The sequence below is a fragment of the Vicugna pacos genome, chromosome 4 (assembly GCF_048564905.1).
Source record: "Vicugna pacos chromosome 4, VicPac4, whole genome shotgun sequence".
NCBI lineage: Eukaryota > Metazoa > Chordata > Mammalia > Artiodactyla > Camelidae > Vicugna > Vicugna pacos.
The window spans coordinates 16801406-16823217 of record NC_132990.1 but is presented as its reverse complement, the minus strand read 5'-3'; the positions used below and the strand labels follow the sequence as shown (position 1 = coordinate 16823217).

The 21812-nt window shown below is 38.0% G+C and overlaps 1 long non-coding RNA gene across 3 annotated transcripts in view; it reads left to right on the top strand.

Annotated features, from left to right (window-relative positions):
• The first annotated feature begins 1158 nt into the window (after positions 1-1158).
• Positions 1159-21812, top strand: part of LOC140695822 (uncharacterized) — a 37475-nt gene continuing 16821 nt past the window's right edge. Inside the window, exons 1-6 of one of the 3 annotated variants that reach the window (XR_012071648.1) lie at positions 1159-1259; positions 1514-1702; positions 4057-4148; positions 5500-5628; positions 18705-18820; positions 19176-19234. This is a non-coding gene — a long non-coding RNA (uncharacterized lncRNA). Of the gene's footprint in view, positions 1260-1513; positions 1703-4056; positions 4149-5499; positions 5629-18704; positions 18821-19175; positions 19235-21812 lie in introns of those variants that run through there. The other 2 variants (XR_012071646.1, XR_012071647.1) reach the window with 2 other exon arrangements.

Genomic DNA, 21812 nt, shown 5'->3' with positions numbered 1-21812 from the left:
GGATTTTTTTTTTCTGTTTAAATGAGCTCCTAAGAAGAAATGTAGAAGACTCTGGAAATGGACTGGCATGATCAAGAAACCTATAGTAACACATCTTGGAGACAAATCTTTGTCCCCAGGTGCAGAATCAAGGTGAAATATCAGAGGCAGAGGGGCAGTAGGGCATGAGGATGACATCCACCCAAGGACAGGTCTTTGAAGACCTCGGGCTCCACTTCACAATAGCCCTTCCTTTTTAGTTCGCTTCTGCTCCCACATGAAAGAAGAACAGTCCCGGGAGCCAATATCAGCCCCGCAGTTTAGTGCTCAGTACTTCACACGCTTCTTTAAAATGTGTGATCTTTTTCTATCATCTCTAAGATCTCCTAGACGTCTGACCTTTTCACTGTTGTGATCTCTTGATATTCTTTTACAGAAAATTGCTGTTCACTTGTCACCCTACCCTTTCTTTTTTAATGTCTTTACACTGGCAGAATCACACAATATGATTGCAAGTCAATATCAACAATAAAACATTTATATATTTATGCATATCAGATTATCAGAGAAAATATAAGAACAAAGCTACTATATAAATATGTAGCACCATCCAGAAAATGGTAAAATTCCCTCCACTGCTGTATTACATAAATTAATGTATTTTAAAGTGTGTGGGAGAATATGCTCTTCCTTTCTGTTTCATCTCAATCAATATTATTTAGTCTACATGTATTTAGCACAAAATTATACATACATACATACACACACACACAAAGATAACACATACACAAATAGAAACCCTCAGGCAGACATACTGCCATATAGATAGGATGCGACTTTTAAAGTATAAGCAATTGTCTCCTTAGGAATTAGCTCAGTTTTCATCTCACTGTGCATCTCTTCCGTGGAATTACTGGGATGTCTTCATGCAAGAAAGATCTGCTAAAGACAGGTGATGGATGATATTTGGTTCCCATTAGAGTAAGCTGCTTTGGCCTCAAGTGAAAGAACTGAGAAGAACAGCAAACAACCTGGTATGTCATATTCAGCAGCTGAAGCACATTTATTGGGACATTTGATGATAGTAATGTGACTTGGTACCATATTATCTGGTGGGTCATTCTTAGATCTTATGTTACCATAACAACAGAATGTGTATGTATGTGTTTAGTAGAAAGACAATCCATTTTTCTTTCCCCCAGTCAATTTTTTTTCTTTGATCTAAAAAACTTGCTTTTTTGCTTTGAAGTTGTTCACAACAGAGCATGATAGGAGCACAGGTAATAATTACAGAAACTTCAATAGGAAAAAAAATACATGTTTTAAATGAAAGCTTTAAGTCCCTTGCCTTATGTCCCAGGACTGTTAAAGATGATTGAAGTGATTCCTGCCTGTATCTATCATAATGCCCTTTTCCCGTTATCAGAGACCAGCCAAAGATACAAAGGTTATGCCTTTCTTGATTAATCTATGTGACAGGGGCAAATTGCCTGTTTTCTTTTGTTTCTGTTTTGTTTTGTTTTGTTTCCTATAGAGTGCCAGAGGCAGGAAACTACTATGCTTCACCAGTGACTCATAAGAAAACTTAATAGAGGGTCTCTAATGCCCAGTGGCTCTACAGTAGCTGATTGATGTCGTCCCAAACTAAGTAGGCTACCTTCACGGAACCAAGAGCATCAGAGTCACAGGAGGGAGTGTGGGAGCCACACTGGCAGTGACAGAGGTAAACAGGGCATAGTTTCCTCTTAGTGGTTATGTCTATACTTATGAAGACAACATTTTATCATTGTCACCTATGATGATATTTGGGTGTGGGTTTTATTATTTTGCCGGTTTAAAAATATAGTTAATAGAGTCAGATGTCTCTGTGGAATCCTCAGTTTGCTAGACTGTAAAGTGGCTTTAGTAACACAGACCTCATGGTTCTTTTGTGAGGCTTATATTAAATAATTTATGCAAATGTTTAAAAGAGTGCCTAGAAAAACTTTAAGAGTGTAATCAATGATGATTACTATAATTAGAGGTAGGTATGTGAAAAACTATGAAATGAGCTCCTTGGACTGACTACTCCTGAGCTGATGACATGTGCTCTTAACCCCTAAAATCATCGTGCTTCATTTCAATGCAGTGTAGAAGAGTTCATCAAGTTTGTAATGGAAAACTCTCTTGTGAACCATCACCCATGAACTAATCAACACAACTTGCTATTGAGAAGCACTATGCTACATGTGTAATACTTTGTAGCAGTTAACAGGTGATGCTGGGTTCTGGGTTATAATATCATTCTTTTATATACTTCACAATTTAAAAGAAACTATGTACATTTCCGGGCTAAACAGGTACTTGCACCTAATATTTGATATGAATATCTTATCATAGTGGTTCTCAAACCTAGCTGTGCATAAGCATTACCATGGAGAGTATTAAAAATATGGGTTCATGGGCAACTCAACACTGGTGTTCTGATTCAGTAGGTAAAGGAAGGACCCCCAAACCTGCATTCTGACAATTATTAAGACTGTTCTGAATCACAATCAGATTTGAGAATTGGAGTTCTATAATGGTTCCAGTATTTAGACTTAATGTCAATTTGCGGTAAAAACACATGTCCTACTTCTTTTTTTCTAATACATTCGCATACATGTCTCTAACAAAGAGACAGCATGGCTTCCTGCATGACAAAATATAGCAAGTATTATACTTCCTTTTACCATAATTGGAAGACATGCCAAAAGAATTACTCATTAGAGAGAAAAAGATTCTGTGATGCTTTACAAACTTCTCAATACCTCATCCATGTAAAAAGCACTGAATTTAATTTTTTGAACAATTTTCTCTTCCTCGGATCTTAATTATTGAAGCATGTTAAATACTGCGCTCTATTCAAATTTATCTGAGTGAAAAGCAAGGTTTATAGTCCATCATTGTAGCCTCTTTTTGGATTTCCATTATTGGGTAAGCGTTCACTACAATGTTGAGTAATTAATGATATGAAGAGTGAAACTATTATGAAGCTTTAAATCACTTAAAGCCTATTCAGTATTATTACATCTTTGACAGAGGAAAATAAAATCCATGATGAAAATGAGAATTACAACCTCATTTAAACTAATTTAACCATGGTTTTTCAACATCTTTTGGATCAACTCATTAGCCCTTCCTGATAACTGTCAGTCTCTGTACATAGGTGACTGACTCAACTTTATAGCATCCTGTGTAACTCCTCACATACACCTGACAGGACTACTAAATGTACAGAATTATTTCTCGTGCATATAATGCGGTCCTCCATATTAGATGTGGCTAGTTGACTGCATGTTCTCTAAAAGCATCCCTCCTTTAAATAAGAGTCCCTGAGAACTCTATTTCTTTTTCAACTGATTAACTGACCAAATCCTACCTAAACTGGTAGAGGTATCAACTAATAGCAATGCCATAAGAGGAATCAAAACAGCATTTATGTTTCTTGGAGATGTGAGTAATTCTGTCCAGCTTGTTTTATAGGAGATGACTCACAAAGTTGCTTGAAAAAGTTACTTCCCTTATTACAAGAGTGAAACTTTGTGTGACAATCATTCTGGTACCCCTCCCAAGACATCTGTACTTTTCATGCATTCTAACATGTTTCAGTATGTATGTCAACATGTCCGTTATGCTTTTCTGAATTGATCCAGTTAAAATTCTGATTTTTCAAATTTTATTAATTATGCTCTTCTTTTAAAAGAAAGTATCATAAACTCCATGTAAAAATAAACATACCATCGTGAATCTCCATTTTATCACAGTAACTATGAGACTGAGAAATAGAGTACGAAAATAATACAAAATAGGGAGTTGGAATGACTTAGATTTTGCTCTTCTCAATTTAAAGTGGTCTTGGGCCAGTTTCACTATCACTCTAAGCCTCTATTGCCTCATATGAAAAAGAGAATAAAGATGCCTACCCTCTGCTTTACGACATTACTGTGACTTTACAATAAGGTAACTAATGTGAAGATGCTTTGAAACTGTGAGGTATTATCACATAAGAAAAAAACTGTGGTTTTAAAATAAGTAACCACCAGACCAACACTTCAGTTTTATAGAGTGGAAGAGTGAACAGGCTTTTCTATACAGCAGACCTGGGATAGAAATCAGTACCGAGATTTACATGTCTTCTGTGAAATACGGTAAGTGATGCCTAACAGTTAGAGATGCCATGAGAATTAATGAGATGATGTTTGTCTCTGGACTGCCTCTCCCTCTCATCCTCCACTTCCTAAAACTCATTCTGTCTTCCAAATCCATCCAACTCAAGCTTTTAGAAGCTTTACGCATAAATGCTTGACAAAAACAAACAAATGAACAACATTAATACTTCTCTTCTCTGTCTTCCCTTAGGAGCAAGATAGTCTTATCACAAAACTGAGGGAGTGGGTCCTTGATTATACCTCTTATCCACCCAGCCTACACATCTCATCATGGTTCCCTCTCAAGTCTTTAGTTGGAAAAGTTTCTGCTAGTCTTCAGGTTATTTGCATAGATAGTTGCTCTGTAAGTAGTTGTAATTTTGGTGTGTCCATGGGAGGAGGTGAGTTCAGGGTCATCCTACTGACCCATCTTGGCCACCTCTCTCTGATTTAATTAGCTTTAATAGTCCCTATGTATGACAACGGTCAGCACTCAATAAACATCTGTGGAATTAAAATAGGTAGCTCTATAATGAACATCTAATTGATGCTAAATATACAAAAAGCCGATTCCAATTCTCACTTATATTAAAATTCAACACTTTCTCTATTGTTTAAAAATAATTGAAAAAATACCCTGTCTAAAAATGGTAACAGAGTGTTATAATGAGAGATACTTTATTCAGGAAAAGCACTTTTCTGCAATAAACTGAATATTACAATAAAATTCCACTTCAAAAAGTATCCTGCTATGTTTTGAAAATTACAACACTATTTCTCCTTAAGATATTTGTCCTAGAACTGTATCTTTATGGAGATATTGTCAGTGCTATTTCAGTCCCAAATCACCTGTAGTCCCACTTAAATGATTAATACATCTCTTTATACAGAAGTCATATAATCCGCAGAGCGTGTTTACACAAAATGGAACTGTAGCTTGAATGGATGACATGAAATAAACTTTAATGCTTCCCAGAAATTCATAGCTGTACAATACCAAAAAAGATTAGAAGGAGAAATTTTCTCAATCTGAAAACCTTTACTTTTTTTGTTCTCCAAAACTGTAAAAACATAATTAAATGATCTCACTCTACAGGTACACGTAATATTTGGAGCCCCCACAGAGTATCTTGCCCGGCAGTCTTCCACTCTCCTATTGAGTTTCTGAATGTAGACACAACACACTATGAAAACACTACCTTCTATTTTCCCATTTCCTTCATCCTTTCTTTTTCTTCCCCTTAAAAGCATATAGAAGCAGATATCAGGGACTGAAGAAGGCAGTGATCAGGATTGGTAACTGAGATGGGAAACTCTGTCTATGATCCTAAGAAATTCTATTTTTCCCCAGATAAACATTAACAGTGCAAGACACAGTGAGAGTTACAGATCCAGGGATGGACGATCCTTCTGAGGACAATAGAGAGAGAATTTGTCTAACTTTCCTGAGTGAGAAACCTTCCAGATGGCGTCCCTGAAAGTAAGTTTTTCCTGCTCAAAACACAGAGCTTCCTCAAGAGAAAGATAACACTCCTTTCATCAGAGAGAGTGAGAGTTTTTAACTGTTAAGAGTTATACAGGAATTGGAAAAGAAAACAAGTGCAAGGAATTTTTTTTTCTCTCTTTTTTCCTTCAAAACATAACATAGTAGAAGTGCCCAGTTCTTTGCAGAGGGTCAAAAAACTTTTGCCTCAGAATTCAATATGTGTAATACGTCTGAGGACCCATGGATTAGTGACAGTAGCACGGAAATCAAAAGAAAAATTAACACAGGCTGGGAGTAGGAAGCAAACTGGAAAAGAATCAAAGAGGACATAGAAGTGACCCAATTTATTCCCCACTCTTCTTACTGGAGTTGATACTCATCTCTAATAAGGAAAATTACTAATCAATATTCATAGTTGAATATACTAAGTAGATGATTACGTACATATTTAAGTTAATCAGTGACTGTATTTGTTTACCCATTTTGAAATTGAGTTGTTTTCAATCCATTTACTTGGCTGTAAAGTTAAGATTAAAACAAACAAAAAACTCAAATGCTCAAATTTACATCCACAATAGATCATCTGTACGACCCTATACAATTGAAAACTATTGGATAATAAAAAAAAGAGCAAACTATATTTACACAGAACAAAAAGAAGGCTGATGAGAGGAATCCAAACACATGCATGTAGTATATTATTTCATTTATATTAAGTACTAAATCAAGGGAAACTAATCTATGGTGATATAATACAAATAGGGATAATGATTGTCACTGGGGGTGGGTGACTGAAAGAGACTACGGATGGGGGAAACTATAGATACTGGTAATATCATTTACTAAAGTAGATGCTGGTATAAAGAATGTAATCCCTTAGGGAAATTTCCCCTAGCTACATGACTTGTTAATTTTTTTTCTTATATATTTCACTTTTTTTTAAAAAAGAGTTTAAAATATGTATACACTAACCATGGACACAGTACATAGAAGAAACACATGGACACAATAATTTTCCTGTTAACAATTCTCACACTTGACATCCTAACCAGCATACTCCACACCTCAGTGAAGAATCTGCTATCCCTAAGCATCCTCATCCTTCATACTTGACGCTTGGCTCATTTGTTTTGCCAACTTGGACCATCTACCTTTGCCTGCCCCCAAAGAAACCCGACTCGATCCACAATGCCCATTGTGAGTGACCGACTGGTATCTCTCTAAACTGCAAAGCTCCTGATCTGAATATCTCTGAATAACTCTAAAGGAAAACAATTTTTTTTTGTATTTTGCTGCCTATTATACTTTGTCTGTTTGTCTCTCATCTTTGTTTTCAACTTTAAGCTTTCTTGAATCAGAGACTGTGCTTCAGCCATCTTTGTGTTTCCTCCCTGAAGTACCTGGCATAATGCCTGGTTTATAATAGGTGCTATATTCTGTAAATATTTGCAGAATTGAATTGCTAGTCATAGCCATTTTTAACTATAGTATCTTCATATTCCACATCACCTTCTAGGTCATCTTTTCTGTCCCTCAGAAGGCAATGATCTTTTCATCTATGGTCAAGGGTAAGATTACTTTTGGTACTTCATCACAATATAACTGATAAGAGCAAACTTTGATTGTGTAATATTTCAATCTGAGGATCTATCTAAAAGAGGGAAAACGTATTCCTTTCTTAAGGGAGCAGATGTTCCAGGGAGACTCAATTGACATTTTATGCTTCTCTCTCATTTTTTCCCCATGATTGCTATTTTTCTTTCTGGAAATAAAAGGATTAGGAGCTAAAAGGTGACATCAAGGTGTAGTCTCTATCTTAGTACACAAGACGGAGGAAGTGGAAACATACTTAAAGCCTGAAGGAGCTCTGTCTGCATGGGTTAATGAAGTAACGTACTATTCATTCCAGCTTTGCATGGGTAGAGACCAGTTCTATCTCTTAGTCAAGAAGGTTACCAACATTTTCATCTTTTAAATCAAGGGAATTCATCCTCTCTGCATTTGCTTTCTCTACTTCTACAGTCACTTAAGTCATGGAGACAGTTTTTTATATAACCTTGCCACCTGCCACTTGTTTGGCACATTCTGCTGCTTGAGTGAACCAGTCGAAAACAGGTCCTGAGGAGAATCTTCCAGACTGCAGCAGTTTAAGTTCTGATGGCTTCCCTTCTGGCTATGAGGGTGTTTTCCCCCAACACTGAAATATCATCATTCTCTTGGTACAGACTTTGCTTACTGCTTGTGACCCTATTGCCTAGGGCTTCAAGAAATTAGCCTCCTTTAAATAAGCCAAGAAAAAGAAAAGATCATCCAAGAGAAAGCCCAGTTGCCTACTCAGTCTCTCTGGGAGTCAAGCTGCACTAATTAGACATGTTTTTCTGTGGTTACGGATCTTTATCTGCCGTATTGGCGAAAGAAAAAAAAGGCCATTTCTCCATTTTACTCTCACAGATTTCTACAGATTTGCTCTTGCTCCTCAAATATACGTTACGAAGAGCTTCATGGAAAATAACGTTTACTGAAGACTGAGCCTAAGTAACTGTAAAACACAACGTCCTGATCATCTTGTGAAAGAGCTTTTTAATGTAACATAACGTAATAGAGGAAAAAGGAGGGTCAGGGAAACAGGATTTCATTATAGCAGCAGATAAATATTTTTCACTAAACATTAAAAACAACATCTGTTACTCTCTTTAACAGTGTAAAAATTTCACTTTATTAAGTTTGGGGTGGTTAATGACTTTAAAAGTAATTAGCAATTTAAACATGTCTGTATCTAGTGGCTAATTCTTGGCTAAGTCTTCAGTATTAACTTATTTTTATAAATTTTATTAAGGATCTCTCTCTAAAGAAGTGACAAAGTGAAACATCACTCTTTAAAATTATAATCAGAGGTAAATGTGTATTCTTAAAATATTGCTTTTCTCAGAGTTTTCCTTTCCTATAATTTACCCCTTTTCTCCAAGAATCTGGAAACTAAAGAACAATTGATTGGTAAAAGAATCTCTCCTTCTCTCCTGCTTTATTATCCTCCGAACTGCCAGCTAATGATAGTCGTTAAATTTCTTGTCATGATGACTTTATTGAGAGGCCAAACTTAGGCTTTCTAAGCTGTTTAACAAATACAGATCAAGGCAGAAAGTTTCAGCCCCTAAGTGAGTACAGCTGACAATCAGTTTTGCTGCAACAGACCTACTGCGTGGATGATATTATAAGAATTCACAGGCCGCTGGAGCCATAATGTTTGCCTATACTGGCTGAGCCTTCATACTGGGTTTCAACTTTAGGTTTTGCTGCTCATAGGAGTTGTGTTCCAACTTCAACATGATTAGCTGGTGCCCTTGGCAATGTCCAACCCCCCCCCAAAGGCTGGAAGTTGTCTTTCATATATCTTCAACCAATATATACCCCTGAAGTCAATACAAGGGAGACACCAGTTCAATTCAAATCAGTGGTCATGATGGTCCTCAGGACTATATAGTACCACTGATAACCTCCGCTTGGTAGTCAATCTCTTCTCTCCCTGGCTTCACCTCATGCTGGTATCCTCACTTTCCCCACTCATCTATGTCACTTAAGTCCCAGCAGGCTCAAAGTCTGCCTAAAGTATACTGGTAATCTGGAGGTTTTATATATGTGTATTAAAATTAAAACACCAAACACACCACCCCCTATCAAGGGGACAACAACCTGCACACTCTGATGTTCAGGCATCTATATCAAAAACAGTCCTTGCACCAAAAACGTTGGGACTCACACAGTCTACAAAGAGATGCTTCCAGATGAAACGGCCCTTCAAGATGACAATAAATTCATAGAGTCAGAGAAATATAAGTAAAATGAAAAAGGAGAGGAATCACACCCAATTAAAAGAACAAGAGAAATTCCCTGAAAGAATAAACAAGGAAACAGACCTCTCCAGTCCAGACCTCAAGTTCAAAAAGGAGGTAAAGGAATGGTAAAGGAATTAAGAAAGACTATCAGTAGAAATGTAGATCACTGCAACAAGGAATTAGAAACTATAAAGAGGAGCCAAACAAAATTAGACAATTCAACTGCTTAGATGAAAACCAAGCTAAAAGCAATGAATAGCAGACTAAATAATGCAGAAGAATGACTAAGTGATCTGGAAGGCAGAATAATGGAAATCTTCCAATCAGAATAGGAGTCAGAAAGACAAATTGAAAAAAAAAAAAAGAAAGCAACATATGAGATGTATGGGATAACATAAAGTGTGCCAACCTATGCATAATAGAGATACCAGAAGGAGAAGAAAGAGGAAAAAAAAAAAACTTGAAGAAATTATGGCTGAAAACCTCAAATCTAAAGAAGGAAACAAATATCCAGGTACATGCAGCACAGAGGGTCCCAAACAAGATGAATACAAACAGACCCACATCAAGACATATTATAATTAAAATGGCAAAAGTTAAAGAGAGGATTCTTAAGGCAGTAAGAGAAAAACAGTCAATTACAAGCGAACCCTCATAAGGTTATCAGCTGATTTCTCTACAGAAATTTCACAGGCCAGAAGGGCATGGCAAGATACATTCAAAATCCTGAAAGGGAAAAAGTGGCAAACTAGGATACTCTACCCAGCAAGATTATCATTTAGAATAAAAGGAGAGATAAAGAATTTCTCAGACAAGCAAAAACTAAAAGAATAGAGCAATACTAAATTTATCCTGTTTAAGGTGGTTTGTTCATGTTATCTTTACTACTAGAAAAAGCCACTCTTAACTCTACTGAGTATCACTTTCTAATCAAGAAATTCAAGTGAAAATCCTTTTCCTCCTATACCTTTTATCTGAGGTAGATAGAAAAAGCCAATATACCATGTTACAAAACTTTTTCATCTTATAACTGGAAGTTTGTACCATGTAACCAACATCTCTTTATTTCCTCCATCCTCCAGCCCCTGTCTCTGAGTCAAGCTTTTTTAGATTCCACATATAAGTGGTATCACACAGTATTTGTCTTTCTCTGACTTATTTCACTTAGTTTATGTTCTCCAGAGTCACCCATGTTGTAGCAAATGGCAAGATTTCCTTCTTTCTCAGGGCTGGATAATATTCCATTGCGTTTATATGCCACATTTTATCAAGTCATCTACTGACAGATACTTAGGTTGTTTCCACATTTTGACTACTGCGAATAATACGACAATGAACATCAGAGTGTAGGTATCTTTTTGATATCCTGTTATTATTTCCTTGTGATATACACCCAGAAGTGGGACTACTGGATCATATAGTTGATCTATTTTTAATTTTTTGAGGAACCTCCACAGTTTTCCAGAGTAGCTGTACAAATTTATATTCCCACCAATAGTATACAAAGGTTCCCTTTTCTCCTCATCCTTGCTCACCAGCATTTATTATCTCTTGTCTTTTTGATAATAGCCATTCTAACAGGTGTAAGATGATATCTCATTTTGGTTTTGATTTCCATTTCCCTAATGATTAGTGATGTTGAGCATCTTTTCATGCACCCATCGGTCATTTGTGTGTCTTCTTTGTTAAAATCTCTATACAGTTCCTCTGCTCATTTTGTTTTGTTTTGTTTTAATTGTTCTGATTTTCTGCTGTTGGGTTGTATAAATTCTTTATATATTTTAGATACTAATCTATCATAGAATAGATGGTTTGCAAATATTTTCTCCCGTTCTCTAGTTTTCCTTTTCATTTTGTTAGTTTTTCTTTTGTGGTCTCATTTTGCTATTTCTTTGCAGGAGTTTTTTTTTTTTTTTTAACTTAGTATAGTCTCACTTATTTATTTTTGCTTTGTTGCAGATTAGAATCGTAAGTTTGTGGTGTGAATTTTGTGAGGGGCAGTGTGCCCAGCCCAGGGCAGTGTATCATGTGTATCCTGTTCTCAGTCTCTACTTTCATAGTCTCTATTTTTGCTGCGGTTAGACATGTGATCAGTCATAGCAATAAAAACTCAAGAGAAAACCGTTAAAAGAGTTTCTGAGAAAGATTTTTCTTTCTTATAAAAATCTCACAGAATTGCCTCGTATTTCCCTTCCCCTTACCTTCCTTGAACAAGGAGCTAGGCTGAAGATATGACAGATATTTTGTGACCATAAGGTATCATAGAGAAAGGTGGAAGCCAACAGCCTTAGAATGTTGGAGGAAATTCATCAATCCTGGGTGTGATGGTATTGCTCAGAAGCTGAACCGACCCTAGCAATATCTACCTATAATCTTATTATGTGAGAAAAATAAACTCCTATATGTTTAGACAATTATTGGTTGGGATTTCGGTTTATGACAACTGAGTATAGTTTTAACTCATACACTAAAGTTTTATTAGTACTCAACAATTTTTCAAATCATTCCTTAACCAGGATGTCTTGTATTAACACTTATTGCCCTCCCACTTGAGTGATCTAATTTAGGTGTTCACTAATTTTTGCCTGAGTCAGTCAGCAGACCTTCAGTAACTGTTTGCTAAATGAAAATGAATTAGAATTTTGTAATATTAATTTTTGTTTTCTTGTGACATCAATTCTCTTCTTCTTCCAATAATCTTGAGGTCAATGGATTTATTTTTCTGGAGAATAATTTTGATCACGACTTCTTAGGCTCATAAATGCTAAATGGCTCCCCAGTGTCTACAGACATTCAAATTCCTTACTCTGTTATTTGAAGTCATTCAAAATCTAGCCCTAATATTCCTTTCCAGCCTAATTTCATATGATTGATTATAATCCAAATAGATGAAACTGCTGTCAATTTTTCTTATATATCTAATCAATTTTGAGGAGGAGATGCTATTTCTCCTGCTGGAATGACCTACTGCTCCTTATTCCTGACTATCAATCACCTGCTTTTCTTTTCAGTTTCATCTTCTCCTGAAAGTCTTTCTGCAGTCTCAAATCCCATTGACCTCCACCAGGGAGGAACCACTCTTCTTCTGTTCTCAAGTATAACAGTCATGTATTTGTAATTTTCTAATAGCTTACATATGCTGCTGAATAGTACAGGGTTCTATGTGTCAGTCTTATTTACTCAACTATAGTACCTTTGGAGTAATATCTGTGCTTGCATAAAGTTGACTGAAGTCTAATACACACAGAAACTATAACATACATACAGAAAAATATAAGAATTACAAGTATAGACGTTGATAAATTTTTGAGGACCATGGACACTTTTAGAAAACTACCACTTAACTGAAGGTATAGAACATATAACTAACATCCAGAATCCTTTCTCATCCCTCCATCACTGGCCACTCCATGCCAAAAGTCACTGTTACTATGATTTCCATCATCAACTTAAAAACTGGTCAAATATATGAAACGACTGTTTTTAGACCTTGACAAGTAGTGTGGGACTGTGACCCCTGAGAAAAGGGAAACAAATGAAACAATCCCTATGAGGTTCCAGCTTTCATCTTGAAGGTTTTTCCAGACTGCAGTGCAGGGAGGGGACACTCACAGAGAAGACTGCAGTCAACTGAAGCAAAGAGTCTGACACCACAGTCTGGCTAGGCTGAAGCGGCTAGAATCTGTGAGATGTGACACCAGAGAGAAGGATGCCATAGAAGGAGCTCTGGGAATCTGAACAGAGGTACCCTGTAGTCTGCTGGTGATACTAAACTGTGAATCAAAGGTGTAACTGGATTATTTGTGGGTATGCTTCTGTATTCGTCTGCTCCAACTCATATAACAAAATACCACAGACTGGGAGGTTCAAACAACAAAAATATATTTCTCATGGGTCTGGAGTCTGGGAAGTCTGAGACCAACGTGCCCGCTGATTGGATTCCTGGTGAGTCCTCCTTCTAGCTTGCGTAGATGGCCGCCTTCTCACTGTGTCTTCACATAGCTAAGAGACAGTGAGCTCTTCAGAAATATCTTCTAGAAGAATAAAAATCCGATGGGATCAGGGCTCCACCCTTATGACTAACTGTTGTGACAGACATCCTGATTTGCCATGAGCTACTCCATGGAAAGAAGTTAAATGTGAATTTTCCTTACATAAATGTTTTAAGAAAAGGGAAGTCAGGGGCCTAGATTCAAGAAGAAGCTTATCTAAAGTTTAATCATGCAGAGAGGGGAACTTTAAGGCTGCCCTGGTCACAAACCAGCTCAAAACCTGTGTGATATAGAGCAGCTCTTTAAGCCTCTTTTTAATTTTTTTTCCCTCAGCCAATACCAGAAATAACAACATAACAACATCTCTGTGCTAGTCATATTTCCACACCTATTTTATAGAAGAGGTAAGACAAGTATCTGAATTCTGGCCACATAACTAGGAACTGACAGACGTCTATCTTTGACAGCCTGTTTTCCTAACCACTATGTTATGGAGATGAAGTAGATCTCATCACATAATTTTCCATCCTTTATACCCCTTTTGTTTATCTTGTGCAGTATCCCAATCACTGTGTTGGGGAAGACCAACAAATTCTACCTATGTTTCATAATTTTGTACATGTTAATAGCAATGCTTAACCCCAAATATTACCACAGTTCAATGACACAGGCTATTCAAAGAAAATATGCAGTAGGCCCTCTGTATCCTAAATTTCAAATCTGTGGATTCAACCAACTGCATATGTTCAACAGGGAAATTTTGATCGGTGGTCTGTTGAATCCAAGGATGAGAAACCTGTGGGTACAGAGGCCAACTGTATTCATGGTACTACGCCATTTCACATAAGGGACCTGAGCATCTGCAGAGTTTGGAAGCAATTCCTCGGGGATACTAAGGGATGACCATAAATCCTTTGCATATACTATACAGTTCCAAAGGAAGTGAAGGGGGTTGGTGCTTTTCTATTACCAGTGTCATCAGGGCAATACTGCAGGCAGGTCCTTATCACATCAACCAAAATAGTAACTACCCATTTTGGTGGATAACAGTGTGTTAGCCTCTGTGGTGAGATATCTGCATCTTTTCTCACTTAGCTTAATAACCACAGTCTGTGAGGTAGTTCTAGTCTTCATTTTAAAAATCAGAAAACAGTTTTAGAGAGTCTAAGTAATCTGCACAAGGAGATTCACTTTAATGATACTCATAGATCATTAAAATCTGCATGGGAGACTATGTTCCCTATTAGCTGATTCCAGAGTTTGTGCTCAGTGGCTTCCCTCAGCTGTTGTGGTTGTGGGCCATAAGTCAGCTCCTTCCTTTTCCTCTCTTCCTTGTTTCTCTCCCCTGTTTTCCTTTCTTCCTCCCTCCTAACTCCTCTTCCTTCCTTCCCAGCCTTTCTTTCAGCAATCTCACAAACTTTGTAGAAACCAGCCTTGTGGGTAACACACTTTCATGGTTGTGCAATTTCAACACTGTAAAAGGGAACCCCATGGAAACTTTTTCCTTAGGTACTAATAGTAATTTAAAAACAAAACCAAAAAAAAAGTAAGATTTTTTAATTGAGAAAAAATTTTAAAAATGTTTCTGTTGTCACGGCATAAATTTATACTCAATTATAATTAAAACACAACAACTTTTATAGTTTGTTCCACTGATGTGTGGTGGAGGGTATTAATCATCAAAAGCGTGCTTTCAGATCTTCAAAAAATGTTTACTAGTGTTTCAGAGTTTTTCAGTCCTAGAGAACTGCCTGAACAGTTTATGATAATAAAAATTACAAATACTCAAGCCCTACCCTACACCTACCCTAGAATTATCAGATATTTGAGGGCTAAAAAAATCCCCACAGCTGATTCTGATATACAGCCTGGTATTAAGAATCCCTGCCCAATTTTTTTGATTAACATTTTTAATATGTTGATCAGTTTAGTTTCAAAATTGTGGGCAAAAAAACAAACAAATTCACTTTATTTCTGTGCTGTATAAATGACCAAGCCAATGTTTCTGGATGTTCACCAAATCTCAGTTCTCTCTCCTGGATACCTGATGAGCTTGTACCTCTCAGTTCCCTTGTGGCTGGGAAGATCCATGTGCCTAATGACATGGTACTTCCGGGCCAGGACATCCAACTGCCCAGTGAGTTAGATTTCTGCTAGTGAACAAATGGCCGGCAGACCAGCAGCATCAGTATCTTCTGAGCACTTCTTAGAAAGAGAGAGTCTCAGACTCTGCCCAGATGTACTGAATCAAAATTGGCATTTTCACAAGATCGTCAGGTGAGCTCATTCAAATTAAAGTTTGAAAAGCACTGCTCCTGAGTTCAAGCTTTTCCTGGACCGAGGCCAGTAACACTGGAGATGCTGGCTGGAATAGCTGTGTCTGACTTGGTGGGCCCTTTGTCAGCCTGGAAGTCTGAGTGCCCTAAGGGACAGCGCTCCCTGCCAACTGGGGATAGGTATGTGGCATGAGCGAAACTTGTGTGCTTTAAGATGTTTGTGCAGCTGGATTCTACAGCATAACAGGTCCTATACCAACTGGACAGTTTGGATGTATTTGTTTTCTTTCCCCTTTGAACTCAGTTATCAAGTACAGAGTCAAATTAAAATAAAGACACCTGCGAATATTTTCAATTAAAACACAGATTTTTAAGTACCAAAATCAAAGACCTGCACTGATAGGAAAATAAAATCAAGACTAGCTAGAGACAGGAAGGAGAAAGTATACAAAACACACTAGAATTGCACTGGAGAGATGCTAGATTCATTCAGATCATTGAGGAAACAGCTCTGGGTTGAGCCTGTAGTGAATGGAGAATGGCTGCCTCTGTTTCAGTATTTGAAACTCTCTGGTACTAAAACCAAAGCCAAATTCACAGAGAGGGAGTTAGTGGGTGGGGGGAAGATTATCACAACTTGCCATATGGGCTGCTCTGTTTATTGAACAAGGGCAAAACACAGGTGGGTGAAAAAGCAAGTGGGAAACAGAGAGAAGAGAGGAAGAGAAATAGTAACAGAGGTTGCAGGCTTACCACAGCTTGCTCTTTTATTTCCAACATAGAAAATAGCTCTGGGCATGCTTGCCTTGATGAACTGGAAAAGTTCCACACATTAAGGCCAGCAACCCTGACACAGGCCACATCGGGAATGAATGCATCTTTTCAATGAAGGGCTAATCTTGTATAAACACATTGCAGGGCGTTTTCAGGTCCTCTAATGACCCCCAGACACTCTTCTGTACCATATTGTTAATGGAGAGGATATTTGTGCTAAACATTGTACAGATTAAACTGGTGGATTATTTCCCCTGCATTTTAAAAATAGCCTTCTGCCCTGTGGCCAGACCATTCCTGACTGTGAAATACCAAATGTAACAGAATTTTCTTCTGTTTTATTAGTGGAGGCTTGAGAGAATTTAAAGGAGCTGTTCAGCCTTCTTCCTTAAAACAAGCCCGGTGTCTTTCTAGGATACCAGCGGCTTTAGATGAGAAATGTGATTACTGCGGATTAGATGCCATGTTCATTTAATCATTTAGGTACTCATTTATTTAAAAAAAAGAGTGCATGCTCTGTATGTGCCTAACACTGTGGGAGCTGGTGATACAGTGGGAAACAAGATACACAAAGTCTGGTCCTCATGCAGCTTACAGTCTAGAATAACACTATATCCTCTGAATAAATGGAAACCAAACACTTCTACCAGGGATGCTGACCAATACGCAGATTCTCTGGTAACTGCCATGAACTCATACTGCTTGGCAATAAATTTTATGGTACACTAATTGCCACCTTATTTGACATACCAAGGTCTTTTTACTTCTGCTCATTTATTCAATCTTTCGACCAACCATTTAGTTAGCATTTTCCATGTAGAACTTCCCCAACTGCTTTCCAGACACACCTGTTTGTATGTGTCTATAGTGTTTCCAAAGAAGTGGGTGAAACAACAATATGGTAACAAAACACTTGTATATTACTTTTCAGCTTATACTGAAAATCTATGTCATATCTACAAAGAATGTCAACTCTTGGCAATACCGAGGAAGCAGTCCTGGGACCAAACCAATTAGTCCACTACCCAAAGCACTCTCAAAATCAGGCTCTCTGCTAGTGGGAAGGATTAATGTACTGACTGTGAAATCTGTAGAGTTTACGGATGGGAGTAAGATAAAATGGTTAGGGGCTGGGGTGGAGGGAGCTAAGTTGGTCAAATTCCTGTTGGAAACTCATGTGGCAAATATTGAATGTTCATGTATCAGATGATTCTTGCACAGTTTTATTCACTCCATCAGACCTGGATGTGTTCCTAAAGCTATAAAGCTGGGTTATATAAATGAGTTACTATAAGACTATGGAGGGGTATGATTTCGTTGCCCAAGAAATTACCAGTATATTCATGATAATAACTCTTTTGCTTCCCTTATGATGTTGTTCAAAGAATCAAAGGAGAAGATATTCAGGAAAGGGTTTCACAATCCACATAGCACTCAACCTACCAGAAGTGGTAAATTCTCTCTGGTTACTATTTCCTATGTTATTATTACCATACTTGCTTTGATGCAACCTAGATGCTGAGATTAGCATGACCTTTATGTCACAAGGGCAGTATTCCCCAGGAAAGCACATTCTGATTTTGCCGGTACCATCATTCAGACACACTTTTGACTGGTAACTCTGACCTTTCATCTTCTCCAGTGCTCTTGCCCTGCTGAGCTAAAATAGGGCAGTGTGTCTTCTCCCCTGCTTCTACGTGAAACTGCACACATGGGTTACAAATGGAAACTTATTTATGATGGAGAATAAAGGAAGGTGAAAATAAGAGTGCTTGTCAACTTGTCACAATATAAGGATGCTGGAAGGTGTCATTTTCAGGCTACCTTCAGAGGAAGAAGGCTGATTTTCCTTTCAACAAACGTCAAAAAGAAAACTTTTAGGCTGTCACATATGGCCCATATTTCTAGAACCTGGCCTAACTTGGCAATTGCAACGCTTTGTGAACAGAGACAGCCAGAGGATGTGGTATTGAGGGGAGGAAGGGTATTACCAGGGACAGAGTGGTGAGATATGAATGCAGAATCAGAGGGAAAAAAAGCAAGTGCACTAGGAAAAGAGTCATGGAGAATTATTATGTCAAGTTTACCCATGAACACTTACACTAGACTGAAATACATATGGTATTTTTAAATACTGTCTGTCTTTGTGTCTGTATACTTGGAGACACACATTTATCACATGTATTCTGTCTTAGATTGGATTTCTCTAGAAGCAGACCCTACAAATAGGATTGAACAAAAGAAGTTTGTTGAGGACGTGACCCCAGAAATTACCAGTAGGAGAGGAAGAAAAGAAGAAAGACTTCACAAGGTATACCCTCCCAGCCACAGCATACAGAACCTGCAGTCCCCAGGGCTGCCTTCAGTGCAGCCACCCTGGTCCTCTGCCTGGCTCGGGCGGCCTGTTCCGGCCCCAGCTGCCAGCTTGCGTCTCAGGCTGGGTGTCACAGGGACCCTTTGTGCCCGTTTAACTCAGTTCTGTTAGTCAAGGGGTGCTCGGGGCAGATCTGAGCCTCGGAGGCTCCCCTTCCATACTGTTGGCCTCTCCATTGGAGAGGGGAGACCCAGTGAACGAGCGTCAGTCCTCCTTTGCCGCTGCCTCCTCACGGGATCGGTCCTGCACTGTTTTGCTTTTTCTTCCTTCTTTTTTCCTTTTCTCCTACCAGATTTTTGGCATCTTTGTCTTTCGAAGAGGGTGATGTTCTGTTGGAGTTTCACAGGTGCTCTGGTTAGCTGAATACGTCTGTAGATGTGAGTTATGGTGTATTTGTGGAAGAGGGTGAGTTACAAGCATCCTTCTAACTCTGCCATCTTGCTTCGTCCCCCCCCCCCACACATACAATTTTAAGTTTTCCAATAGCTATTTTTTATAAAAGTAAATTAAAAACATGAAATTAATGGTAACATTATATTCTATTTTACTAAATGTACTAAAGTTTGGTTTCAAATGTAATCATAGAACTAATAATGAGGTATTTTACCTTTTTTTAAAGCAAAGTCTGCAAAATAGATGTGTATTGTACACTTACAGCACATTTCAATTCAGACTATTGCATTTCCAGCATCCGGTAGTCGTACTTGGCTAGTAGCTACCATACTGGACAGTGCTGGAATGAGAAGGGCTTAGGTGTATCTAAATACCATGAACGTTAGATGAGTAAATCTTTGGGGGCACAAACAGATCTCACTCTTGCTGGTTGTTAAGCAGGAGATGTGCTAGCACTGTCTGTAATAGTTTGTCATCAGTTTTCAGGGTGGATACATAATTCCAAAGATCAGATATACCTGCCCCCTTAACCCTACCCTCTTAAAACAAAGCAAATAAACAAAAAACAACAACAACAAAAACCCTAGATTTGTTGCTATATAAGGATTTATATGCAGCTCCAGGAATAAGGTGTCAGGGGATGGGAGCTTTCCAATGACTATATAATGAAGTTCTGTGTCTTGCAAAATGGGGAGAGAAAGTATGTGTGGCCTCCCCATGATCCATCTCTTGGTATTTATACTTCTGTGTAGTCTTCTTCCACAGTGTATCAGGGTTGGTCTGAGTGACCAACAGAATAAAGCATAAGTGATGGTACATCACTTTTGAGCTCAGGTTATAAAAGAGACCCTAGTGCGCTCTCTCATTGCTTACTCTAGAGGAAGTCAGCTGCCATGGCAAAGAAGTCTGACAGAGATCTTTCTGATGAGGAACTGACTCCTGCAAACAGCCTCATGAGTCAACTTAGAAGTGGACCTTCCTGCTTGAGTCTTAAGAGACTGCAGGTCCAACTGAGAGCTTGACGTCAAACTTATGACAGACCCTGCTTATGACAGACCCTGAGACAGAACCAACCAGGTCAGGCACTCTTAGCTTCCTGATTCTCAGAAATTATGAGATAATCAATGTCAGTCTTATGACTGCTAATTTTGGGTAATTTGTTGCATAGCAATCAATAACTAACACACAAGAAAAGAGTTTCAATCACTGATAAATGAAGAGAGTACATTTCTGTGTTTACAGACTGAGATTTGTGCTCATTACAGTCAGAATGAAAAGCGTAACTGTGAGCCTGAGAAAGGAAGATAACATAAAACCATGAAAGGAAAAAACTAGAAAGTCAGGAACATTATGGAAAGGAAAATGACAGTCCACAATTTCCTCAGAGCAAAGATACCCCCTCAAAATTTGTTTTTATTATTTGCTAGCCTAGTATAAAAGCATGATGTCAAGACTGATTTATTAAGGGGAGACATTAGGTCCAGAAATCACCCAAGTGTTATTCAAATCATCAACAATTAAAAGAAAAAAAAAAGGAGAAGAAAAAGGGAAAAACCTTCCTCATAGTGTTCAGGATTTATCCAAATTTTGAGATTATACATCAGAGGCCACTGAAAACATATTTATGCCCCCAATATGGAATTTCACTGAATCTTAAAGAAGGTTTTGGTCCCCCTGGGGCCAACAATCTAGAAATGTTAACTACATTTCCAAGAAAACCATGCCACTGGGCCTAGCATACAAAATGCTTTATGCAAGCTTCATTAATCTTGTTAAATAACGTATCTTTGCCATTCATTGATTAGACATACAAATCATTCATTCCCATAAGGAGTCTCAAGTCACTCAAACTCCAGCCTTGCATTGCCTTTGGTTGTCAAGGTAACAAACATCCTACAATTCCAAACAACCAGACTTCTGCAGACTATTTTGAAGCCACCATAGGTATTTGCCAGTCTTCCACCTCCCACTTCATATAACAGTTTCCAGAGGCATTCTCAGGAGAGCTAATCAAGATATTAACTTTACCCACAGACAATCAGACTGCCAATACTCTGTAGCAAGTTAAGAGAAATATATAGATTTTCTTTGTGTTCCATCAACCTTAGATGCCAAGTTCTTCAGAGTCAAATAGAAGCCCCCTCTGCTGTCAGTGCTTGTTACAGCAGCTGTGTTCAGGGCAGTGAGTGAAGGAGAGACATCTGGAGTATGAGGATGCAAATTCTACTTGCTCTTTTATACTGAGCACAGTGATGATTATAGACGGTATTTCTTAATTGTTTCCAATGGGATCAGGCAATGTTAAACACTACCTCATGTTTCAAACATTATCCTATGCAAAATGGTTTTTATCATTCTCATTTTAAAGATGAGAAACTTGAGACTCAGTGTGTAGTGAATTCTTACCAAGAACACAAAACTATTAAGCGACAGAACCCGGGTAGGAATTGAACACTGTCCGATTTCAAAGGTAGCGCTTATTACCACTGTGATTTTTCTACCACCTCACCACGCCCCATACTTGAGTCTTTCTTTT